Consider the following 16,620-nt stretch of genomic DNA (forward strand, 5'->3'; position numbering starts at 1 on the left):
CGGAGACCTTCAAGCCTTCAGATCTGGGCAAAACGCCTCTTTGTCTCATTCTTCCTTTAAAGCAGAGAAAAGGTTTCCGGTTCAACCGGGACGATGCAGAGAAAGGCACAGGGATCAGGGCGGCTCTGAAGGTCATCACTCCTCCAGAAGCCTGAGGATGCTCAGCTCAGGAGCCATCTGCAGATCCCGCAGGTGTCTGTCCCGCCCGTCCTGAAGCACCAGATGGGTGGCTGGCTTGCAGCTTCAGAGCTACAGTTGAACAGCTATGGTCAAGGCATCAACAGTGGCAGGAGCTGAACTGGGATTTCATATGGCCCAGGGTGCAGTCTTCATTCCTGACGGGGCGCCTAGCTCTTGCCAGAGTCTGAAAGTCAGCTGACCAGCCTTGCCCCGCTTGTGCAGGTGGTGACAGTGCCAGAGTGATCTGCTCTGGCTGGAAGTGTGTGGCTGGCTGCCCCTTTAACTGTGAATAAGGTAATGGTCATTACCATTAGGGCTAGTCTTTTATTAAACAGTTTGCTCAGTTGTTGGTAACAGAGACCCAGTTTAAAACAGCATTAGCAATGGTTTGCATACTTCTTCCATGACTAAGATCTGGCAAGAAGCCTCCTTCAGAAAGACCTGCTGGAATCAGGGCTTCAAATCTTAAGGTTCTAGGCCTCTGAGATGGCTCAGCAGGCAAAAAGTGCTTGTTGCTGAGTCAGACGCACTAAGCCCATTACCTTCTATGATCCACATGGAAGAGAACTGGCTCCCACAGCTGTCCTTGAGCCCCCTTATGTAGGCTACGGCACCTACACGCCCCACCCCTATAGGGGCAAAGTTTTTCAAAAGCTCAAGGTCAGGATGACCAGATATAGTGCTCAAGAAATAGCAGCAGCACCTTTCCCTCCATCTTTTCTGTGTTATGCATTGAGACGGGATCTGGCTCAAGGTGGCCTTGAGTTTGTAATTCTAAGTCTCCCAAGCAGCTAGGTATGCCATTATAGTCATGCACCACCGCTGCCCCCCTATCTTTAAGATTCCCCCTCTGCCCATCCCACCCCACACCATGACTTTGTAGGAGGTTCAGGTGGAGCTCTGGTGTAGCACACAGGTTCCCTTTTTGCCTGAGGTAGTGGTAAATTTGGTTCTGGGACCCACCTTGAACCATCTCTGTGCCCTGGGACGTGTTGCTCTCTTGGCCAAGGCCTGAAGCGTGTGCTCCCACTGCCCCTAAATCAGGTACAGTAAGCAGATTAGCTACACCCCAGCAAAACCAGGGTGATGGGATTCAAAGGAAAAATGGATGTTGGGCAGGTGTACTGGTTAAGATGAGACAGCTTGGGGTTGGAGAGATGACTCAGTGGTTAAACATGTTAGGTGCTCTTGCTCAGGCCTAGAGTTTGGTTCCTGGCATCCACAAAGCTAGCCTCCACTGGTACCTACTCTACTGTGTGCATGTGCATGCATGCACGCACGCACGCACAGACACACACACACATACACACACACACACACACAGAAAGAGAGAATTTAAAAATAATCAGATTCACTGAGACTCTAAGCAATAGTGGAGAGGGTCCCTGAACTGAACTGGCCTTAATAATCAGATTGATGACTACCTCAATTGTCATCACAGAACCTTCATTTAGTGACTGATGGAAGCAGATGCGGAGATCCACACCTAAGCACTGGGCCGAACTCCTGGAGTCCGGTTGAAGAGAGGGAGGAGCAATAATATGAGAAAAGTGGTCAAGACCATGATGGGGAAACCTAGAGAAACAGCTGACCTGAACTAGTGGTAGCTCACTGACTCTGGACTGACAGTTGGGGATCCTGTGTAGGAACTAGGCCCTCTGAATGTGGGTGACAATTGTGTGGCTTGGGCAGTTTGTGGGGCCACTGGCAGTGGGATCAAGATTTATTTATCCCTAGTGCTTGAACTGGCTTTTTGGAACTTATTTGCTTTGGAGAGATGCCTTGTTCAGCCTAGATACAGTGGGGAGGGCCTTGGTCCTGCCTCACCCTGATGGGACAGACTTTGTTGACTTCCCCATGGGAGGCCTTACCTTCTCTGAGGAGTGGGGGAAGGAGGAGGAGTGGGGAGAGCTGGAAGAGGGGAGGGAGAGGGAACTGGGATTGGTATGTAAAATAAAAAATAAGTTTCTTTTTAAAAATCAGACAACTCAGCCGGGTGGTGGTGGCGCACGCCTTTAATCCCAGCACTCGGGAGGCAGAGGCAGGCGGATCTCTGTGAGTTCGAGGCCAGCCTGGCCTACAAGAGCTAGTTCCAGGACAGGCTCTAGAAACTACAGGGAAACCCTGTCTCGAAAAACCAAAAAAAAAAAAAAAAAAATCAGACAACTCTGTTACAGAGATGTCCAGTTAATTGTGTGGCATGCCAGGCACCCCAGTTTCTCCTCGTGTCACCCTATCATTCCTGGGATGTTGCTAATACATACTAGCTGAAGCCAATATAACAGTGGGTAGCCATCTTGGATTTGGTTTTTCAATAAACTGATTCTGGGTAGGCACTGGGCAAGGGTGATAGGAAGGAAAGACAGTTGGTAAAGGACGCAGAAGGGGTAAGTTACTGCTGGGGGCAACTGCAGATCTAGGAGGCAGGAAGCCTAGCTGGCTGCCCTCTCAAGGGGTAGGCAGAGGAAACCCCATGAACTCCCAAGGGTGTTTGTTTCTGGGCCCTTCCAAAATGTCTGTGATTGCACGGGCCAAGTATATGTGCTGTGCCAGCAACTCCCCAGGAGAGTGGCAGTGGCCAGTCAGAAACAGCCTTCTGTACGTGTCTGGAAAAGGTTCCTCTCACTGTGTGGATATTCTTGCTATACAGGCACGTGACTCTTATACTTCTTTGTGGTGGATGCTTGGGAGGATGTAGCTATACCAACTGAGGGTGGATGTACAGCTTTCTCAACAAAGCTTATCTGTGACAAAGTGGGGGAATGGATTGTGGCGGGCAACTTTCAGTCTTTACATGACAGGCAAAGTCATCTCTCTCTTGACTTTTTTTGGGGGGAGGGACAGCTGATATGGTAGAGCATACTTTTTGGGGGTCCAGAACTTGGAATGCAGAGGCAGGTCGATCTCTGTCTGTGAGTTCTAGGGCAGCCTGGTTTATATAACAAGTTCTAGAACAGTTAAGATTACATAGATCCTGTCTCAAAAGGGGGCGGGGGCGGCACTTGGGAGATGGCTCAGTGGTTATGAGCACTAACTGCTCTTCTAGAGGACCTAGGTTCAGCATCACATGGCAGCTCGCAACTGTCTGTAACTCCAGTTCCAGGGGATCCAATACCTTAACACAGACGCACATGAGGGTAAATCACTAATGTACATGAAATAAAAATAAATCATTAAATTGTTTTAAACGTCAGAGGTTTTTTTTTTTTTTTTTTTTTTTTTTTGGAGGTGTGTATGTCTAGGCCAGAGGTGAGCCAGAGGCATTGTTCTTCAAGTGTCTTGTTTTTAGAAATAAAGTCTTCCATTGGGACTTGGAGCATTCCAATTAGGCTAGGTTGACTGGCCAGTGAGCTCTGGTGATCATTTACCTCTCTCTGTTTCCCCAGTGATAGGATTTCAAGTTCGTGCCACCATCCCAGTACGTCACACAGAAGCTGGGGGTTGAACTCAGGGCCTCAGGCTTGTTCAACAAACACATAACTGACTGGGCTATCTCCCCAACTACTTGTCTTAGTTACTTTTCTATCACCCTGATAAGACACCATGACCAAGGCAATTTATAAAATAAGGAGTTTATGCTGGGCGGTGATGGCACATGCCTTTAACCTAGCACTTGGTGAGACAGAGACAGGTGGATATCTATGAGTTCAAGGCCAGCCTGGTCTACAGAGTGAGTTCCAGGACAGGCTACAGAGAAACCCTGTTATGAAACCCCCCTTCCCCCACCAAAAGAAGGAAGAGATTATTGGACCTTATAGTTTCGGAGGGTGAATCCATGACCATCATGATGGTGGGGAGCATGGCAGCAGACAGACAGGCAAGCATGAAGCTGGTTCAGTAGCTGTGAACTTATATCCTTCTACACAGTAAGATGCAGGGAGAGAGAGAGAGAGAGAGAGAGAGAGAGAGAGAGAGAGAGAGAGAGAGAGAGAGAGAGAGAGAGAGAGAGAGAGAGAGAACAAAGCGTCATGGACTTTTGAGCCCTCAAAGCCCACCCCCAGTGATACACTTCTTCCAACAAGGCCAGACCTGCCAATCCTTGCCAAACTGTTCTACCAACTGGGGACCAAGCATTTAAATATTTGAGCCCATGGTGGCCATTCTCATTCAAACCACCCACCCCCTTTCATTATATATTATATATATATATATATATATATATATATATATATATATATATATATATAAAATCGTATGTGTATGGTGTTTTGCCTGAATGTATATCTATACACTGCTTGCACTCCTGGTGCCAACAGAGACCAGAAGAGAGCACTGAATCCCCTGGAACTAGAGTTACAATTATGAGCCCCATGAGAATGGAATCCAGGTCCTCTGCAGGAGCAACAGTGCTCTTAATCACTGAGTCATCTCTCCAACCCCTCAATTTATTTTTAGTATTTTATTTTATTTTATTCTGGCTTTTCTAGACAGGGTTTCTCCATGTAACAGTCCTAACTGTTCTGGAACTTTGTAGACCAGACTGGCCTTGAACTCATGAAGATCCACCTGCCTCTTCCTCCCGAGTGCTGTTATTAAAGGCATGCACCGCCACCGTCCGGCCTGTTTTCAGTATTTCATTTTTATTTGATGTGTATGAGTGTTATTCCAGTGCTCTGCAAGAGGAACAAGTTCTCTTAACCACTGAGCAAAATTGAGGTAAGGTCTCAGTAGTCCAGAGTGACCTTGAATTCCTATTCCTCCCGCCTCAGGCTCCCAGTTGCTGGGATTACAGTCCTGCACCCACCACATTCAGCTTGGTAGTCCACTCTTGACTTTTTGATCCCAACCTCATCCTAACCCTGCTAGCCAAGCCTGACCTGCTCAGCCAGTTGTCAGGCAATTCAGCCAATGTGTCCAGGCTTGACCTGGGGACTAGTCCTGGTGGTAGTGGCGGCTCTGAAGCCTTGGGTCTGTTGGTGGTGGGGATCGGACCTGTGAGTTTTGACCTGCTTTGTGTCTATCGAACAACGCCAGCTTTGGGTTAGTATTCTGGCAATACATGAAAGCAGCGCTGGCTGTTGCTGATTTTAGGTGGCTGTCATCCTGGGGGGTTCATTTTGGAAAAAGAAATCTACTTTATTTATTTTTATTGTTTTTTTGAGACAGGGTTTCTCTATAGCTTTGGGGCCTGTCCTGGAACTAGCTCTTGTAGACCAGGCTGGCCTCGAACTCACAGAGATCCACCTGCCTCTGCCTCCCGAGTGCTGGGATTAAAGGCGTGCACCACCACCACCCGGCTAGAAATCTACTATTGAGCCCAGCAGTGTGACTCATTTTATGGATGTCATAGACTGGCTCCTAGAAGCATAGAATGGGACAGGGTTTCTAGGACAGGTGACGTAGTGAAGGTGGCTGTGGGAGAAAGGAATAAGGAAGTGAGGGCAACAAGGTCTACCTTGTTCTTCTAACAAGAAGTAGAAACAAGCTGAAGATCCGGGTTCCCTAGAAATCCGGCTACAGTCTGGTATAATGGGTTCTGGAGCGTGAATGGCACCTAGAAGTGCCACCTGGAGCAAGGGACCAGTGATCACATGTGCCTGACACAGAGGGCATGACCTCAGGGCATTTCCAGTTACAGTAACTGTGACTAATATGGTTCACTCAGAGGTCTCCAAGGCGGGGCAGTGGGACCAGAGTGATGGGCTCTCAGAGATTAAAAAACCAAACCAAACCAAAATGAACCAAAAACTAAGGTCTGCAGGTTCTGACCCTCCTCAGAACACATGCATTCTGATAAGGACCTACTTTTAGAATTTAAGAAGTGTATCAGGTGCTGCAAATTAATTTTAGAATATTTATAATAATATAGTGGAGAAAGTGTGGTACCTCCAAATTTTTGGTTCCTCATCTGCCCAGTCTCTCCTCCATAGTTAGACAGTGTTAGCTTTCTCCCCCACAAGAAAGAGGATTTTATTTCACAAGATAGATGGAACTCTAATAGGATGCAAATAAAATTGGCGTTTTGTGTTACTTTTCTGGGTTTTTTTTTTTTGGCAAATATTAATGTGTGTATTTATTTATTTATTTTTAGATAGGGTTTCCCATTGTAGCCTTGGCTGTCCTGGCACTCACTCTCTAGGCTGGCCTTGAACTCACTGCCTCTGAGAGCTGGGATTAAAGGTGTGTGCCATCACTGTAGTACACATTCTTAGCTGCTGAGTCACCTCCCCTGAATGTCTCTTCTAACAGTACATATCAGGGCCAGCAAGATGGCTCAGCATGGAAGGGCCTTTCGCATCAAGTCTGCATAGCTGAGCTCAGTCCCTGGAACCCACGGGATGAAAGAATAGAGCTGACTCCCTCAAGTTGTTCCCTGCCTTCCACAGGCATGGTGTGGTGTGTTCATACACGCATGTGCGCGCATGTGCACACGTGTGCATATGCATGCACAAACACACACTCACTCTAGAAAAAAATGAATGAATGAAATAAAATGGATAATATTATAAAAACTAAAGCCCTATCTAGTGTTGATTGGAGGCACCATACTGTAGGCTATCAGTTTTTCAGTGACAGACACTTATGTGACTTCCAATGTTTTGCTACTATGTAGAGAATGCAACAGTGAGTAACTTTATATATGTGTCAGTTCACGTAAATGCAATCCTGTCTTCGGGATAAATTCCCAGAAATGCAATTGTCAGGGCTAACAGTTTCATACATTATGGGCAATTTGTGGTTCCCTTTTCTGTGAACTGCCTGAGTGCCCATTTTCCACAGGTTATTGGCCTGTTTTTTTTGCCTATTTCCGCCTTCACCCCTTCAATTTCCTGTGCTGTGGATGGAACCCAGAGTCATGCCTCCAATAGGCAAACACTATCATATGTATATGTATACGTATATGTATATGTATATAAAGAAGGCTGGCCTTTGGTGGTGTAAGTTTCTGGGTGTTGTACACTGGTGAACAGGGCTCCATTACCCTACAAGGAGATGGTGCTCATTTGCAGTTTGTGCGTATACCCATGTCCTTGCCACTGTGCCAACATTGTATTGCTGTGGTTTTGGCTCTCTGCCCATCTGATAGGAGAGAAATAGTTTTTCAGTGTTGTTTTATTTGACATTTGTCTCACTGTGTGAGAGGAAGGCTGGATGTCTTGTCTTATCAAGAGCCATTTGTAGCTGTTTCAGGGTGCAGCTTAGCATCCAGTTACCGCCCAATTTCTTGGTCCTTTTTCTGTTTGATATTTTAGAGTGTTTTGTTTATGTGCATGCTTGGATGTACCAGGAAGTTCATCCCTTTGTGATTAAAGTTGATTCTTTTCCTCCTAGAGTATCATTTAGCTTTGACTTTCACTCACGATGAATGGTCTTTTTCTCCATGCAGAAGTTTTACGTTGTGTCATTGGACCCATCTTTTTTCTTCTATGGCTGCTGTTGGAAGTCAAGCCATAGGCAGAAAGGCCTTTTGACACCAAGGTTACATCAGAATTCTGCCGTGCGTTTTTCTAGGACTGTAATGGCTTCATTTTATGGCATACAAATCTTTGATCTGTTTGGACTATTTCCTGGGCTATAGTGGGAGTTATGGATCCAACTTTATCATTTTCCAGATGGCTGACAAGAGATATTTTTTAACAGGGAGCTAGTCCAAAACACACCAGAGAACACTTTCTTCAGGAAAAGGTCACATGCCTCAGCAGAAGGTGTGCGAATTATAGTAAGGAGCAGTTTTCTTTAATTAGCAGGGATTCATTTGTTCAACAAATATTTCTCTAGTCCCTATGGTATGCTAGGGGCTTTTCTAGATACTAAGGCTAGAAAAAGAAAGCAGGCCAGTGTCCTTTCATTTATTTTGTTTTCTTTGCTTATTTGGAGATACAGTGTCATGTAGTCTAGAATCACTATGTAGCTGAGGCTAGCCTTGTGCCAGTCTTACTGCCTTAGCCTCCCCATGGCTGGAACTGTAGGTGTGCACCATCATGCCAGTCCCTGATTCTCTAGGGTGGAAATGACGGACAAACAAGTCCATCTCACACTGGATGCTGTAGAGGACACTGAATGAGGTGGTCGGTTCCTATGACTACATCACTAGCTGAGACAGAATTTACAGACTCCGTGGGTCTGGGTTTGAGGAAGGCACAGCACAGGTGCACAGAGGATGGCTTTTTCTGTCTTTCAGATATCTGGGGCTTTAGCTGGGAGACTGCAAGGCTGGACCCTGGCATCGTCTGAAGGCTTTATCAGTCACTCACCCGGTGGTGAGTGTTATCTGCTGGGTGGCATCTCCTGTTCCTTTCCTTATGCGTCAGCCCTTGGGGTCGGTGTGATCTATGTGAGCATCTGGGACATGGTATACTTTTTGTTGTTTGACACTGGGTCTTACTAGTCAACCCAGGCTGGCTTTGAGTTTATACTCCGGCCTTAGCCAAGTGCTGGGATTACAAGTATGTGCCCTCACACCCAGCTTGATAGGGTCAGTGTTAAAAGCTGAGCGAGGCAGAGGCTGAATTACAGGTTACTGGAGTTTGCCAGTCCTGCATCATTGCTACCTACACTGCCGTTTTTCTTTCTCTCTCTTTTTGCTTTTTGAGACAGGGGTCTCACTCTATAGCCCTGACTGGCCTGGAACTCACAGAGAGCTGCCTGCCTCTACCTTTGAGTGCTGGGAGTAAAGGTATGTGCTACCAAGCCTGCCATGTCACCATGTGCCGTCCCTGTTCTAGGAGAGGAAGCTCACACCCTTTTGAATTGGGGAACAGTTTTTGAAGAGCTGATAGGAAAATGTATATTGCAATGGCCATTTTTATAAAACATCGTTTGTCACCTTAAAGCAAAGAGGGTCTGGCATAAACTGGAGGTAGTGTTAGGGGGACAGGGACATCTAACCTGAGAGAAATGAGGGAAGAAGCCCTGTGGCTACCTGGGGAGGAGTTCCAGCCAGAGGGAGCAACAGAGACCCAGGCCAGGAAGACACACAGTGGGGATGTGTTTGACATATCCGTAGAGGATGAGTGGAGCATGTGTGGAGTGAGAAGTAATGGGGAGTCGTGTAGACAGATGGGAGCAGGGAGGTGGGGGTGGGGTGGGGAGCAGATCACTGCTATAGGCAGACGTCAGCTTTCCTTCTGAATGAATCGGGAAACTATTAGCCATCTCCACATTACCATAAGAAAACTCCCGAGCTAATTAACTTAAAAAGGAAGAAAAGCTTTGCCAAACATGGTGGTTCACTCTTGCAGTCTTAGCACTTGGGAGGCCAAGGTAGCTAAGGCTTGCCTGGGCTACACAGTAGGTCTTAGGGTTGGGAGCAGGTCATGGTGGGGATAGGCAGGGTATGGCGATTTAGGTCGTAGTCTAAGATGAGGTGGACCCATTTAGCTGGGCCTTGGATGGGGTGCTGGGTGGCAAGTATAAAAAGAATGTGGCAGAGCAAATAGCTCACCTCTCAGCCAGATGCTAAAAGGGAAGGACCACCAGGGTCCTACAAGTCCCCTCAAGGGCAACGTTCCAGAGACCCAATGACCTTCCACAATGTTCTGCCTCATAAAGGGTCACAGTACCACCTTGGGGACCAAGTCTTCTTTTCTTCTATATGAACCTTCAGGGCACACTAATCCAAACAAGAGTCGAAAGTATGGAGAGCTCTCAGGGCCAACATGTTCTTGTTTGTGTTGCAGGGGACTTGCTCTGGTTGCTGAGAGAACAGATTTGGGGGTGGGAGGCAAGGGTGGAAGTGGGGAGACCAATTAAAGAGCCTTTGCAAAAATAAAGCAGGACACAAGAAACGCCTGGGCTAGGAGGACGGTGGAGGAGGTGGTGAGGAATGGCCGGGTGCTGGCTATGTTTTTAAAAATAGAACGAACTGGATTTGCTGATGGGTTGAATATGGGTTAATGGATAGGCCATACATCTTTATTTGTCCGGGGGCAGTTCCGGTTTATGTAATTGAGTGGTTACCCTGGTATTGAGAAGAAGAGAGGACTCCAAAATGACTCCGAAGCTTTGGCCTTCCGCTGGAAGCTACCCTAGGAATTAAGACAACGCCAACTGAGATGGGATGACCGTGACCGAAGCGGGGTTAACGGAGGTCGTGAATCAGCGCAGGCTCAGAGCTTTTCAAGCGGCTAGTGTGCCTCACAGCACAAAAGCACACTGCGCGATGGTGGAGTCTAAGGGGAGAGAGGAGTCTGGGTGCTGCGCAGAGTGCGATGCTCTCTGCACTCACACCATGCAGAAGCTGAAGGGTCATGTGGACTCAGTTAAGGGCAGTGCTTGCCTTTTGCTATAGTAAAACACCTGTCATAGATTGTGTATTAGGCAGGGTTCTTGAGGGGAGCAGAGCCATTGAGTGTATATATGTATTATAAAAGGGGATTGCTCAGCTGACTTATGTGAAGGGGCTGGGTAGTCCAACAATGGCTACGCACTACAGAACACTGTAGCGGCTCTGTCCTTGAAGCTAGTAGGTGCCTTAGTAGTCCCAACTTGGCACAGAAGGCCTGGAAGATTCCTGGGAAGATGCTAGTTTTCGGTCCACACTGGAAGCCAAAGCTGGAATCTGCTGGACGCAGCAGCAATAGGCAGGGACAGATTCACTCACTCAGGGAAAAGCAACTGCTGCTTTCCTCATATCTCTGTGTCTGGGATAGCCATGGAAGGTGCCTCCCACACTGAGAGTCTTCTTTCAGTTAACCCTTCTTGAAATGTCCTCACAGACCTACCCAGATGCTCCAGGTTGTCGGTTTTGGATAATCGAGACTAAAGTTCACTGGCTGCTTATACTAAAAAGGATAATTTAGCTCAAAGTCTGAGTTATTTATTTATGGTTTTTCGAGATAGGGTTTACTCTGTGTAACAGCCTTGGTAGTCCTGGAATCCGACTGGTAGACCAGGCTGGCCTGGAACTCACAGAGATCCGCCTGCCTCTGCCTCCACAGTGCTCGGATTAAAGGAATGCACCACCATGTTCCATTAGCTCAAAGTTTGAGAGGCTCAAGATCATGATGCCTGCATCTACTTTCACCTGGAGGGAGTCCTCTCTCCCAGCAGAAGCAAGTGTGTGTATGGGTCATGTCACCAAGAAGGAAGTCAGAGGCAGAATCTGGGGACTCTACAACCCCCTCCAAGGGCTGTCTCCATGACCCAAAGACCTCTACTAAGATTCATTCATCTCTTAAAGGTTCCACTTTCCAAAACGACAGCCCTTTTTGGAGTCACAGTGACAGAAAGATGGAGCTCCCGTAGGAAAGCAAGGGCAGTGGCAGGATCCAGTAGGGGACCGGACCGTCCTAGCCTGCTGTCTATTGCAGCAATAAAGGCCACGACTAAAAACAACTTGAGAATGAACGGCTTTATTTGGCTTACAGGTTAGAATCCATCATCAGGGAAGTCAAGGTAGGCTCTCGAGACAGAAACCTGTGAGCAGGAACTGAAGAAGGGACCAAGGAGGAACATGCTTACTGCTTTCTTATATAACACAAGACCATTTTCTCAAGGGTGGTACCACTGACAGTGGGCAGTGCCCTCCCACATCAACCATTAATTAAGAAAAGGCCAAGGCCGGGTGATGGTGGCGCATGCCTTTAATCCCAGCACTCGGGAGGCAGAGGCAGGCAGATCTCTGTGAGTTCGAGACCAGCCTGGTGTACAGAGCTAGTTCCAGGACAAGCACCAAAGCCACAGAGAAACTCTGTCTCGAAAAACCAAAAAAAAAAAAAAAAAGAAAAGGCCAAGCTGGCATGGTGGCCCACACATTTAATACCAGCACTAGGGAGAAACAGACAGTTGGATCTCTGAGTTCGAGGTCAGCCTGGTTTATAGAGCGAGTTCCAGGACAGTCACGGCTACACAGAGAAACCCGGTCTCAAAAATAAAAAATAAATAAAAATGAAAACAATAAAGAAAGAGCCTCCACAACTTACCTGAAGGCAAGCAGATAGAGGCATTTTCTCGTCAGAGGTCCCTCTTCACACATAACTTTAGTTTGTGTCAAGTCGACAAAACACCCGACCAGGACTGTGTTCAATGATGTCGCATACAGCAGAGGAAGAGCCTATTCACGGAGCCACTGTCTCTGTTCTGAATATTTTTCCCTTAAATATGTGCCTGCCCTCGTCTTAAACTGAGAACGCTGAACACAGTTTGCTCCTTTATGTGTGGTGTAACGGAGGCTGGAGAGGTGGCTCAGCTGTAAGAGCACTTGCAGCCTTCCAAGACCAGGGTTCAGTTCCCACCTCTGGCCTCCAGGAGCATCAGGTATACAGACGGTGTATCTACATAATGCAGGTGCTCACATGTACACATAAAAGGAAAAATTCTCATTATATTATTTTATGTGTTATTGATTGCGATTAATGTAATGAATCCAGGTGGTGGTGCATACCTCTAGCACTCTAGAGGCTGAGGCAGGAGGATTCTGAGTTTGAGGTTAGCCTGGAATACACAGTGAGCTTAAGGCCAGCTTGGGCTACCTAGTGAGATCCAGTCTAGAACACAAACAAACAAATCGCTGTAACCATCGTTACAGACGTTAACTGTTGCCACCCAGTTTGCAGGCACAGCCTCCGGACCTGCTGGGGTTCCCAGGCCTGCTTGGAAAGAGCGCCTCCTGTTCCCATTTTGGGTTTCTGCTTTCCTTTCCCTGGCAGCAGCTGTTTTCCTTCTTGTCCTGGCCCCGCCTCCTTCAACAAGGGCTTTCCAGGCTAAGCTGTCCCGCAGCCAGCTTATCAAGTGTACCTGAGTCAGGTGAATGAGGGTTTGTCCTGGGACCTTTCGTCGCCGTCTGGGCTGCTTCCAGGGCCTTCCTTTTCTTTCGTTTTCTTCTGCCCTGTATGATTGCTTACTGGAAGGTGACTTGTGTGTAAGCTGAGCGGAACCCTAAAAGCCACTGTGCTGCCGAGCAAATCGAGACATTCATTATTGGCTCAGGCCGTGGCGTGCACTGAACGCCATGCTGGACTCAGTGGGGCCTGCAGGGGGGGCTGACCAGTCCGTCAGTCCATCAGTCTGTCAGGCCATCAGTCCGTCAGGCCATCATTTGTTGTGGGCCCACAGCTGCAGCAGACCAAGGTCCTTGACTGCTTGGAGTTGACATTTTAGAGGGGAAAGACAGACAGCCAACAAGACAGATCCTTATAGTATGGAGTACTTACCACTGCCATGGAGAACTCTTCAAGTAGAGGAAATTACAGGAGTAGGATGCAGGGTGGTCTTGGGAGATCTTCGTGAGCAGTCCATGGGAGACTTTAATCCAAACTCAACCCTGCAATGAGGGGGATGAGAATTAAGCTCCCTACCTGTTTCCTGCCACATTGACAGCAGCATCCCCTGCCATGGCTTCTAGGGCCAAGGTGGTCCAGCTCCTGGCTGCCTGCGTCATTGCCAGCTCCTCTAGTCTTTGCTCACTCAACTCTTCCCTCACACGTCCTTGTCGCAGACCCTCTTCCCAGCCTCTTACTGGCTTTTCTCCATATTCTGACCTCTGTATACACAGTGAGGATTTCTGGATGGCTGGTACAGAGTGAGCCATGCCTTCGGACATTGCCTGCCTTGTGTAATTGTTTCCCCAGACAAACTCTAGCGTAGCCCTGTAACTCAGTTTAGCCAACCGAAACTGCAGAAGGCAGTGCCTGGCGAAGTCTCCAGATGTCTCAGGAAATTTGACTTTTGGGAACTCTGAGCTGCCAGACAAGAAGTCTAGCCAGATGCGGCTATATGTGCCTAGAATCCCAGCACTCAGAAGGCTGACACACGAAGACTGTATGAGGCCAGCCTGGTCTATGTAATGAGATCCTGCCTACATGCACGCACATGGAAGTCTGCCTACCCTGATAGAAAGTCCACATGGACTGGCTCCAAAGAAAGGGAAATGCCCTAAGACTATGTGGAAGGTGGCACAGTGACTACATGGAAGGACACAGTGACTACATGGAAGGACACAGTGGTCTGCAACCCCACCTGAGCTACTTTCCAGTCATCTCTGCCAAGACCTCAGAAGTAAATGAACTGCCAATTAAGACCCAGGTGACATCAGCCCACAAGGAACTAAAGAGCCACCTGCCCAGTTACTCCGTGGCATCCCAGCAGAAGGTCAGGTCTCCAACCACCTCAGCTCAAACAGGATCTCCAATTTCTCTTTTTCTTCCTTCCATCCTTCCTTCTCTACCTTCCTTTTCTTCCCTTCTTTCTAGAGTGAGATGTGGTCTCATGTAGCCCAGGCTGCTCTCAGATTTGCTGTGTAGCTGAAGATGTCTGATTTTATGTCATGCCGGGGGTTGAACCCAGAGCCTTGTGCGTGTTAGTCATGGGCTCTACCAACTGAGCCACACCCCAGCCCCGCTTGGCTTTGCGGCATTTTCAATGTCCTTGCATCTGTAGCTGTACCTGTTACCTGCTGACTCCTTGCTGGACTGGAAGCTCCCAAATGATAGGAAGTTTAGTGTATTTTGCTCATTGCTTTATTGCTGGAGCCTGGGCAACATCTAGCTCAAAATAAGCTCAGTAAATATTTGTTGAATGAAACGAATGTATAATTATCTAGCCTAAGATCCAAACAGCTGTGTGGTTAGGACAACCCTTTTCCTTGGAGAGATAAACACCAGATTTGCAGTCCTTGGAGTGGGTACACACTGACCTGGGGCAGCCCTCCTACAACTGACCTCAAGTTGAGAATTCGCGAATTTTTGTTCAACTACTACAAGGAAGACTGACCAGAAAACCAATAGGGAAACAAACAGCAACTGGTTGTTTATTTTTGGAGAGGTAAGGTACTGCTATGTAACCCAGTCTAGGTTTGAACCCACCATCCTTCTGCCTCTGCCTCCTGGGTGCTGGGATTACAGACCTGTCATTATCAATCTTAAAGAAATCTAGTTCTTTCTAATGTCAAAAGCCCTGCTCTTGCAGAGGTACAAGAAGCAGTAGCTGATGCGAAGGGCTGGTTCCAGGAAAGGGCCAAGGGTGCCTAGGTATCCAGGAGGAGATGGGTGGGAAGGCCCTGAGCCAGCAGCTAGGTTCCCAAAGCTCATTCCGAGTCCACACGGCCCCATGAGAGGCCTCCTGTGCTCCCTCTGCCCCATCCAGAAGGGCAGATCTGTGTTGCCACCACTGTCCACACAATTGCTATTTTGGTTTTCTCCTCTCTTCTGCCAGCCTGACATTTCCTTAGCCAGTTCCAAGCCCAGTGTACCATTTTAGCTGACGTGGGTGAGTGTTTCTCAGGGACAGCAGATGGATAGAATGACAAATAGCAGGATGGCGGGGACAGCTGAGAAGTGCTTTTTCCTGTGCTAGAACTGTTAGCTGTGCACGTGCTCCTGCGTAGTCTAGACACGCTGTGGGAGCATCCCTGTGTGGTAGGGGACAGCCAACGGGTTGGCTTCTGTCTTCACTGGGATGCGTACTCACCCACACACCAATGCGATAACCAACCCATTGTATTCATCTGAGGTTCCCCAAAGCTGACCTAATATAGTCATTTGTTTGGTCCCGGGCACTCTCATAGGAGAAGACAGGGCCATAACAGGTGGCTAACGAGCAGGTCATTGCTGTGGGCACCTCTGGATGACCACAGAAAGAACATGGTCCAAGGCTGGTTTGGTCTGGTCTGAGTCACTGGCTCCCAATTTTCATAAGTTAAAAAATTTGCCCAGGTGGGCAAGAGAGGTGGCTCAGCAATTAAGAGCATTGATTGCTCTTCCAGAAGACCTGGGTTTGATTCCCAGTAACCACAAAGTGGCTCATCACTGTCTGTAACTTAAATTCCAGAAGATCCAACTCCTTCTGGTCTCCTTGGACACTGCATGAACGTGGTACACAGACATAAATACAGGCAAAACACTGATAATTGTGAAATAATAAAATAAAAGTTAAAGAGAAAAGGGGAGAATGGAGCTTGAGAGATGGCCCAGTAGTTAAGGGATGTTACTGCGCTTCTAGAGGACCCGGATTTGATTCCCAGCAGCACATGAGAGCGCACAACTGTAACTCCAGGGCCAGAGACTCTAACACCCACTTCTAGCCCACTTATAGGTACACTTGTGGTGTGCAGACATGCAAGCAGAAAAGTCTCCCACAGAAAAAAAAATTGAGAAAAAAAAAGGCACTCCAAAGGCTGAGGCAGGCAGATCTCGGTGAATTCCGGGCTAGTTGTGTCTACCTAGCGAACTCTAGGCCAGCTAAGGCCATCTCAAAATAAGCAAACAACAGCAACATAAAGATCTGATCAGGTGTGCTAATTTCATGGACCTTGGCCTTACCTGTATCCAGAAAACATCCTCAAGTTGTAAATTCTTGGGTCTGTGGTAAGAGGCTGACATTTGGATTGGTGATCGCTAGTAAAGCATTGTTTTGTGTAGGGGTGTTGTCAGGTGTGGCATTTGAATCAGTGAGCTAAGGAGGTTCCACCTTTACGTGTGTGTGTGTGTGTGTGTGTGTGTGTGTGTGTGTGTTTGGTGGGGTGGGGCAGCTGGATGTAGGAAGCACTGTCCAGTTGTCTGG

Source organism: Arvicola amphibius, chromosome 5, assembly GCF_903992535.2.
Source record: "Arvicola amphibius chromosome 5, mArvAmp1.2, whole genome shotgun sequence".
Lineage (NCBI taxonomy): Eukaryota > Metazoa > Chordata > Mammalia > Rodentia > Cricetidae > Arvicola > Arvicola amphibius.